Source organism: Sorex araneus, chromosome 5 (genome assembly GCF_027595985.1).
Source record: "Sorex araneus isolate mSorAra2 chromosome 5, mSorAra2.pri, whole genome shotgun sequence".
NCBI lineage: Eukaryota > Metazoa > Chordata > Mammalia > Eulipotyphla > Soricidae > Sorex > Sorex araneus.
This window is the reverse complement of record NC_073306.1, coordinates 48,343,282-48,353,670: the sequence shown is the minus strand read 5'-3', so window position 1 is coordinate 48,353,670 and position 10,389 is coordinate 48,343,282.

The window sequence follows — 10,389 nt, the reverse complement described above, 5'->3', positions numbered from 1 at the left end:
TAGCTTGGTGTGACCCCCCCAATTAAAAACAAAATTAAAAGACCAAAGAGTCAACCAAATAGAACAACTGTCTCCCAATTCCATGTAACTGCTTCAGCTGCACTGGGTTCCAATCCATGCAGGAATTCCTGGGCAAGAATCCCATTGGATTCTGAAGCCTGAATTTGGAGAGCCACCACATCGCATAGCCCTATGGCCATTTTCTAAATTAAAAAAAAAATGTGCAGGTTAGCCCAAGTACAATTGCCCAATGTGAAAGCCTTATTCACTCTGAGACAGTCTCAAAGAAAGATGAGAGAAAAGAGAAAAGCATTAGGAGCAGGAGGAGAGGAGAAGATACCTTAATTCTCCTTCAGTGGAAAAAAGTGACTAAAATATAACGTTAGTGTAAGAATATAAGTAATACTAAGAATACCTTTTGTAATTATGCCAGTGATCTCAAGAGTACTTTTAACATTCATTATTTTCTTTGTAAGGTATCATAGAATAGGAATTACCATGTCTTAAATCTTTCCTTGTTTTTCAGTTCTTTTTGTCTACCAACTTTCTTGAAAAAAGAAGGGATCTTGAGGGCAGAGATCTGGAAGGTAAGACATGCCTTGCATCCCCCTGACCTAGGTTTTGAGTCTTGGCACCACATATAGTCCTCCGAGCACTACCTGGGGCACTTCTGGGAGCAGAGCCAGAATTAGCACTTTCTGGACACTGCTGAGTGTGGCCCCAAAGAAGAAAGATGGAAAGAGAAAGTAAGGAAGGAAAGGAGGAAGGGATGAAGGGAGGGAGGGAGTGAGGGAGGGAGGGAGGGAGGGAAGGAGGGAAGGAGGGAAAAAGGAAACTTTCATCTTTTGGGGAAGTATGATTTTCCTTTTAAAGTTAAAATGGAGGGAGGGAGAGAGAGAGGGAAGTGAAGGAGGGAGGGAGGAAGGGAGGGAGGGAGGGAAGGAGGGAAGGAGGGAAAAAGGAAACTTTCATCTTTTGGGGAAGTATGATTTTCCTTTTAAAGTTAAAATGGAGGGAGGGAGAGAGAGAGGGAAGTGAAGGAGGGAGGGAGGAAGGGAGGGAGGGAGGGAAGGAGGGAAGGAGGGAAAAAGGAAACTTTCATCTTTTGGGGAAGTATGATTTTCCTTTTAGGTAGAGATCAGAATACAAAGTAATTTCTGGGAGTTACAAAGCAGAGTTAAAAGTATTTCCCATTTAGAGTCAACTAAATGAGACTGACATCCAAAAACTAAAAAGTGGAAAATTCCAGACTGCTTTGAAAACATCAAAGTGAAGAGATGGTCATTTGACTTCTTGGGAACCACTTCTCTGATACGTCTAGTCATATATCACTCATATGACTAGATTTGGTGTCTACTGGTCATTGCAGTTTATAAATTGATACAGTTACTTAAAAACATGACAGAATAAGTCTGGTCATTTGTCTCAAATATTAAGATGGCTCCTAAACTGTAGGCTCCTTGCTTTGAATACTTGGGTAGATCTTCCTTTCCATTTTATTCTCCTCCACACTCCTCACTTTTACTCCCCTCCAGGACGAACAAATCTAATGGAGTTTTCATCTATTTTTGCAGTACTCCTGAAAATTCCTTCACTATGTTTTTATTCAGTTTCTTTTTTTTTTTTTTTGGTTTGGTTTGGTTGTTCAGGCCACACCTAGAGATGCTTAAGGGTTACTCCCCGAACTGCTCTCTGTAGACCATATGGGATGCTGAGGATTGAACCTGGGTTGGCAAGTATAAGGCAAGCTCCCAACCCACTGTACAATCACTCTGGCCTCGTTGAGTATGATTTTGTTTGAAAGATGGCAGTGTAGAATATGTTTGTCATACCCTAATGCTGTCCAATATCTGTGCTCCTTTAAAAATTTGTGGAGTTATGGGGCTGGAATATCAATAGTACAGTGAGTAGGGCATTTGCCTTGCACGTGGCTGGCCTGGGTTTGATCCCCAGCATTCCATATGGTCTGAGCACCACCAGGAATAATTATGGAGTGCAGAGACAGGAGGAGTAACCTGAGCATCATTGGGTGTGACCTATAATGACAAAAGAAAAAAAATATTTTTTGGAGCTAGAAGAGAGTTCCCCAGGCTGGAGGACATGTCTTGTATGCAGGAGGCCTCCCTAGCACTGTATGATCCTTTGAGCACCACCAGAAATGACTCCTGAGCAGTGACCTGGAGTGACCACTGGGTGTATTTACTAAACCCACAAACATCAAGTAGAATTTATATATTATCATGTCTGTAAGTGTGTTCTGAAATTGAAAGGATAGAAATAAAAAGCCTAAATAAAATGAAAAGCGTTCCTTATCATCTAATTCCCATCTGTATTTTTCACTGTGTAGAAAATGTTTCTCCTGCTGTTCCTGTTAAATATTTCTCATATTTTGGCATCACATACCGAAACATGATGTCAGAGGTGTGCCTCTGTGAGTGAACTGTGTGATAGAGGTGAGGGAGAGTCTAGGTCAGCTAGCATAGTGTGTTCAGTGGTGAAGAACTTACTCGCTAAATTAATTAATCTTCAATTAGCAGATCACTGAGGATATGAATCACTCACCGGCAGTCAGAAGGTGATGTCAGTGAGCGGTTCTGGCTCAGCATGACTGCTTCTGTTTGCCATTGCGTTTCGTCCTAGCACTATTGCTATTGCAGGGCTCTCCTGTGTATTTTATTGTGGGACTGTAGAATGTCTACTGCCAAGGATAGCATTAACAAGTATTCTAGGTGATAGTTCAAGCGAAGGACAAAGTACTTAATTCAGTGTGTAAGTATGGCTTTTGGATTGATGAAGTCATGCTATTCTAACTGAAAGAATAACATGCTCCCAGGATTGCTGAGCTTCAGGTGGAGACCCAGTGTGGTGGGGATGGGGTTAGGACAGCACATGCAATTGTAGAATTGTGAAGAACGTCAGAAATGTAGGGTAAGTTTGCTTCAACATGAAAGGTAAAGGCTGAGAACTTGGTCGAGGAAGTAAGGTTCTCGTCTTCATGTGGCAAGCCCCAGTTTGATCCCTCAAACCACATATGGTCCCCTGAGTACCACTGGGGTGATCCCTGAGTACAGAACCAGGAATAGGCCCAGAGCATAGCTGTGTGTAGCCCAAAACAAAAAATGAACAGGGGTTGGAGAGATAGTACAGCAGGTGGATGCTTGCCTTGCACAGCCAACCTGGGTTCTATTCCTGGCACCCCATATGATCCTTCAAGACCACCAGAAGTGATCCTAGAGTGCAGAGCCAGGAGTAAGCCCTGAGCACAGCCAGGTGTAGCACTAAAACAAACAAAAAAGCCCTATGAAAACAAACCAAAAAATCATGAAAAGTGTGTTTTCAAAGTGGAGACTGTGTGCCTTTGATCTTCCATATTCTATTAAGTTAATAAAATAATTCCTGTCTAACTGCTTCACAGTTATAAATTATGCTTCTAATGAATTACTAAAGGTAATCAAGTTGGATCTGCATGTCTCTAAATGTTTCCTCAAGATTATCTTTTTCAAGGCCATCTAGTACCTTAAATCTCCTGTGAGTCTCTCTTGGAAAAACTGTTAGAAAAATCCAGAGGATACATATCTTTCCTGTCTAAAACACTTTAGACTTATAATTTTAGATGCATAAAACATAACACCATTCATGAGCTCTAGTTTTTGCTGGGCAGAATGTTCATATTTTTAGGTAGCTATTATTGATTAGGGAAAAAAAATACTTAAACAAACTCTAGGACTTTGTTCTGAGGTCAAAGGGGACATCACATTTAAAAATGTGTGATTTGGGATTGGAGCAATAGTACAGCAAGTAAAGCGCTTGCCTTTATCCAGCTGACCCAGGTTGGATCCCTGGCATCCCATATGTTCCCCTGAGTCCATCAGGAGTAATTTCCTAAGCACATAGTCAGGAGTAACTCCTGAGCATTGCTGGGTGTGGCCAAAACACAAGCAAAGAAACAAAAAAAAGTGAAAATTTGGTGGTTCTTTTTTTTTTTTTGGCCTTTTGGGTCACGCCCGGCGATGCACAGGGGTTACTCCTGGCTCTGCACTCAGGAATTACCCCTGGTAGTGCTCAGGGGACCATATGGGATGTTGGGAATAGAACCCGGGTTGGCCGCATGCAAGGTCAACACCTTCCCCACTGTGCTATCGCTCCAGTCCCCAAAAAAGTGAAAATTTGGGCCGGGAGTAAGCCCTGAGCACAGCTGGGTGTGTCTCCCCAAAAATAAATAAAAAATTTTAAGTGTGTAATTTACATTCTGGTCTTAGTGTTTGGGGCAAAAAGAGTATCTAACATTGCCTGGCACTATATAGTCTTATTTTTAAATTAATTTATATGCAGGGAGGCTTTGGGCTTCATACAGCAGTACTCAGAGGTTACTTCAGTCTTTGTGCTCAGAGTGCCAGAGATTGAACCAGGGTTTGCTGCAAGCAAGGTCAAATGCCTTATCCTGAACTATCTTTCCAACACTACACTACACACATTGTAGTTTATAGATGGGCTCTATTTTAGAAAACACACTGTGGAGACCAGGGTGTGTTTGTATGTGAGTGTGTGTGTGTGTTTGTATGTGATTGTGTGTGTGTGTGTGTGTGTGTGTGTGAGAGAGAGAGAGAGAGAGAGAGAGAGAGAGAGAGAGAGAGAGAGAGAGAGAGAGAGAGAGAGAGAGAGAGAGCTGCTGTTTTTAAAAACCCTGGTGGTGAAGCTCAAGGAAGAGTATTTGGTTATTTCTCTTTTGTCTCCTTTCCCTTCCACAGCAAGACTGGAAGAACAACACACACAGACCTCAGAAGTCTCCTGACTTCAACAAGAAGCACAGACCTTAGAAGTCTTTGGGGAACACCCTGCTGGTCCCTCCTCCCGCTCCCCCCCCCCCATCCATGCCCTATCTCCTCTAGTTGGTTCTGAATCCAGTTTCATATTGTTAAATTTCAGGGCAGAAAGTGATCATTTGGAAAAGTGCCAAAAACTCACTGTCACTGTCCCTGGCAGCTGAATTTCCTTGGTGTCATTTTTAAGTTTTGCATCTCACGTAAGGGCCAGATCACTACTACTAGAGTAGTCCCTCAGCTGACCTTGTTTGTTCAGTACACTCTTACCTTTGGAAGAAGTAATGTTTTGTAGGGATAGTTGGGTTTGATTTCTATCTATTTAGCCAGAATGCTTTTCCTTAGGGGCTACTTTTTTCCCACCTTATGTCTAATAGGTTCCTTCGAATATTCTTTGATTCTTACAGGCAAGTCTGGGGTGGTGCTGCTGCTGAGTTCTCCTGGGGTGGCTCTGTTGCAGAGAACCACCCGGCAGCACATTTGCAGTCAGTCTCCTCCGTTTCCCAGGACTGCATACCCGCCTCCCTCCATTTTGTCAGTGCTCACACTGTTTTTCCTCCCCTTTCCAACTCTGTTCCACAGAACTTGTGTAAGAGCAAGACTCCATTCCAGATCCATTCCAGAATTGCTATGAGAAACTTCTCCACTCTCTGACTCTTTTTCCTATCTCAGTAAAATGGCAGTGTAAGAAAGCTTTATGAAACCAAAGGCTGAAGGAAAAACCCACCTAGAAGATTTTATTTTCCTTCCTAGTTTCTTCTTCACCCTCATTTTGAAAATTTTCCCTTACAATCATTTTACAAATGTGAAATTTTCCCACATGGACTTTAAAGTATAAAGTAAAATAAAAAACAGCTTACATTGGTTTAATATGGGAAATCAAAGATAACAGCCTTTTCCCATTCCTGAGTAATAACCTTCAGTATTAAGACGAAAGATCTTATCTTTCCTTGGTAATGCTATTGGTGCTTAGCTCTCCAAATCTAAAAACTGATGTGTATAATAAGTACCAAATACAAAATTGTTTAGTTTTTCTTTGATGAACTGTAAGTGGCTTACAAGCTATTTTGTAAGGAGATTTTTTGGGTATACTCTTTTTTGTTATCAATTGTGAATACAAACCTCTAATGAGACTCAGAAATGTCCAAATTCCTGATATACTCAGTCGTTTTTTATTAACATTCCAGTCCAGGTTTGTTTGTTTGTCTTTAAAACATTAGTAGTTTTACTCTTTCTTCTCAAAAGGAAGGCCCAGTAAACTAGCCATTAAGCCTGGCAGATAAGGAGAATGCAGATGTTTGGGTGTGTTTGATACCTTTCTGCTCTTTGAGAGTGTTATGTTTGAAACCCACCACAAATCAGACCATCTTGGGGTATTTTTTGGGGGATTGGGTGTTTTGGGACCACACTCAGTGATGCTCAGGGGTTACTCTGCACTCAGGAATTACTCCTTGCGGTGCACGGGGAACCATAGGGAATGCCAGGAATCAAACTCAGGTAGGCCACATGCAAGACAAACACCCTATTTGCTGTACTATTACTACAGCCCCTGGACTTTTTGACTTTTAGTTTTGACTTTAGTTTTGGTGGAGATGATGGTGAGGGCAATTTTATAAAAAGTTATTTAATTGGGGGGGTTCCATCTCCTGCATCCCATATGGTCCCCTAAACACCACAAGGAGTAATTCCTAAATACAAAATCAGAAGTAATCCCTGAGCACTGGTGTAGCCCAAAAAACAAAACTAAACAATTATTTAATTTTTAAATAGGGGCCAGATCCAGTGCTTCTTAGAGTGGGAACACGGTGGCAGAGTATGTGGTGATGGAACTGAACCCACAGTCTGGCACATGTTTAGTTTGTGCCCTACCCCTTGAGCCATATCCTAGGCCAGTGAGGATAGTTCTTACTTTATACTGGTACAAAAATAGCAGGTTGACTTATGTCTAAGGGTATTTTTACATGACTACTCTCCTGGTGGGAAAATAAAAAGTCTCATTCAGAAATTAACATTCTAAAAAATGTGTTCTTTATCATCATTCTGAAATGCAAATTACCCTCAAATTGTTGAAGACTTTCAGAAGAGTGGAAAAAAAGGATCAAGACCAGCAGTTGTTGAACACCCACTAAGCGTGACGCCTCTGGGTTTACTTCTTTGGGATTCTAGGTGCGGGGCAGATACAATTTTACCGAGGAGAGCTGCTGAAACCTTATTCAGACTCCATTCCACTTCCCTCCATGGCGATCCAGTTCGGATTTTTGAGCTTCCGCCTGGGAGCCGGTAATGTAATGAATTGCCTTGACTCTCGCTTCAATCCACTTTCCTCGCTTAATATGCAGCCCAAAGTTTTGCAGCTCGCTGTCAGATGGTAGTGCTAGACTTTCACACTGCTCTCAAAGCCTCCGCTGGGGCTGTTTCTGAACACGGAGTTACAAACTTTAAGAAACAGACAGCTCCAGATGGAAATCCACGCCGGGCTTTGAACTCTGCTTCTGGCTTCCGTCAACTGACATAGTTGCCCTTTTGCTCAAACTCGCAGCTCCAGTTCGCACTCGAGAGAGCTCTGCTGGGTGTCTTCTGCTTTCCACTGCGGGGAAGCATGTGGGGGGCCATAATTCTGGGGCTCCACCGGGTCCTCGCTCCTTACCTAGTTTAGAACCTAGTCAAACCTTCACTGGGATCCCTGGGCTTCAAACGTATTTCCCCCAAAAGGAGTGGTAGAAGGGAAGGAGCTCTGGGGAGTCCAGCCCGCCCTTTTGTTTGTTTGTTGAGTTTTGCATTTCAGAGACTTTAGGGGAAGCACATTGCGAGAGAGGAAGGACTATTCTCCCTGCAAAAGTCTTTCTCTTTTAGCAAACCCTCCAGGCCTCGCTTCCATATTTTGCAGTTGACTGTGGATTTTAATAGGTTGTTCCCTTATTCTCGGGCCCAATCCAAGCACACAGACTGTGCAGCCGGATAAAATGTGAGCACTTCCTCTGCCATTTGCAGTCGGTTGGTCCCGGCAGCCCTGCCCCCAGCCTAGGCTGCCGCAGCCGCGGGAGTTAATGCTAAGAGCACAAACTCCGCCTGATCCTCCGGACCGGGGATCCAGTCCACGTTTGCCAAGTGCCGTGCGGTCGGGGCTGGTGATAAGAACTCTCTTGTGAGGGAGAGAGCGAGACTTTAGTCCGGTTTCCATGTCAACGATTCAGTCCATATTTGCCATCAGGCTGTTTGGTGGCAGAGGCGCTTTCGAGAGGGTAGCGCTGTCCTAGTCCTAGTTCTCCAATCTGCACCGGGATTCCTGAGCTGCCTGGGTGTGGGGTTAAAAGGCTGGGGCCGTGGGGGAGAAAACTCCACCAAGGGGAGGACCCACAACCCCAAACTCGGGTCTCGCAACTCGGGCCAGCCACGTGCCCAGCTCGTCCCCTCCCCCCCTTCCCGCTGCCATTGCCCCTGGGGAAAGCTGATGGGCCAGTTTCTAAGAAAGTTCCCTTCAAACCGGCTGTCCCAGGGATAGTGGTGTGGGGCTCTAAAGGTAGGAACGGAAGAGGACCCTAAAGGATTTTTTTTTTTAATGCGGCAGAGGAGAAATCCCACATTACTTCCTCTGAGCCAGGTGCATAGATTTTTATACTTTATCTTATTGCTAGATTAAAATGGCTGTTTTCAAAACAGCGTGCCCACGTGTACGTAAAAGAATTCTGGCTCTGCAAATTTCATAGCCATTGAAGAAAGTGGATGTGCGCTTCCTTGGAGACAAATCCATTCTGGCTTCCAGATTTTCACTGGGCTCCAGGTTTCCCATTACACTCCAGCTCTGAGGAAAATGGCAGGGTAATTGCATGTAAAAATTTCCTCATTTGTGTGCAGGACTCAGGACTGTTTGCCAGCTCAGAGGCAGTTGATTAAATAGCCAAGCTCCATTTATGAGGCAGCCTATAATTTGGTTTCTAGGACCTAATGCACCGGGAGAGTTAGTTCTTGCCCCTGAGGACTGTGAGTGAAACCAGGGCACGGCGGCCTCTAGTTAGTGAGATCTTGGGAGTCCGGTTTTGGTTTTTGGCTTTGGGGGTTGGGGGTGGCTGTGGGGGAAGGGAAACACTTGGTTCTTAGAGTAACAGAACGGTCTTTCCTTTTTTTGTGTAAGATGCTCTTAGTTTTTCTCAGTGAGATGTTTTGAATCCTTTACAGTGACCAGTGGCTTGGCCAGAACTCCAGAGACCTAGGAAACCTAGAAGTTCTAAGATGATGGTACTTTTATAAAGTCTGAGGGGGAAAAGAGGCACTGGTGCCCAGTGGGGAGCTGGAATTGCCTTGGCAGGTCAGAGCATGGCAAGTTGGCCGGAGAGGAAAAGGCTGCTGCTGGGATTGGTGGGGTCTGCAGTTCTGAAGCTTTTTTGTGTTTCTAGATCAGTCTCTTAGAATATAATGGTGAACTTTAAAACAAATTTGGGTTGCATCCATTTTCTGAATGGCTTGTTGAAGTGCTCCCTTTCTCACTTAGGGGAAGAAAATGGTTTCCCTCCTTTTGTGGTCCTTTTTTCTGCAGTGGTTGGTTTGAACACTCAGGTGTTTCTAGTCCCTGGAGCCTCTTACGTGTTCTCATTACAGTCTTACAGGTACTCACTGGAGACTGGGACTGTCCATCATCATGGATTATGCTCTCAGGAAGCCAAAATGGATGCAACTTGGGTTCCTCTACGCAAAGGCCCTTTTAAAAAGTGATCCTTCTGTCAGTGGTAGGACAACCTGCCTTGGCCTCAGACCCACTGTGAAATTTTCAACCATTGCTGCAAATGGCCCAAACTGATCACCTATTTTTGTTTGTTTGTTTAAGGCTAAGTAGACAGGGGCAACTTTTGGGACCAGGACTCTTATTGTTTATCAGACCTCCCCAGCAGTACTCAGGCCTGGGGGCACTCAGGGGCCTGCTCTGGGCTCAGCCAGGGGCCCCACCAGGCCTGTTGTGGGGGGAGGGGAACCATGCGGTCTTAGGGATGGAGCTGGCCTTCCACTCCTCTGAGCCATCTCCTTGGCCCTCACCTGCTTTTTTACACCACCCTGGCTCATCCCTGTAAGTGATGGGCCATCCTTCCTCTCTGTAAAATGGGGACAATCAGACCTCAAGCGTCCATGGCCGCGTTAGGACCTCAGAGGAGGGCAGGGCCGGGCAACTGGGAAATGAAATGCCAAAGAGCGATCAGTTATTCCTCCTGGCTTGCAAAAGAGGCAAAATGTCCCCTGCTTGCGCTCTCCGGCTCTCCGCTGAGTCTTTAGAGCAGGTTTGTAAAAGGCTTTGAAGAAGGGAAAGTGCTGTAGAGGTGCTAAGTAGCAGCCAAGAGACCAGGCTCGCTGCCAGGGGGCCAGGCCTGGGCCCAGGCGGCAGCGGTCTCGGGCTCAGGCCAATTTTGCAGCCGCGAGTAAAGTTCACGCTGCCCGCTCGGGTCCGCGCGGCCCGGAGGGGGATCGCTCGGGACCGCGGCGCCGGGCGGGAGGCGGCGCAGGCTCCGGAGGGGCGCGTGCTCCGCGCCGGGTTTTCCCCGAAGCCTTCGGCGGCGGCGCTGCCGAGCGAAAGCGGCGGAGG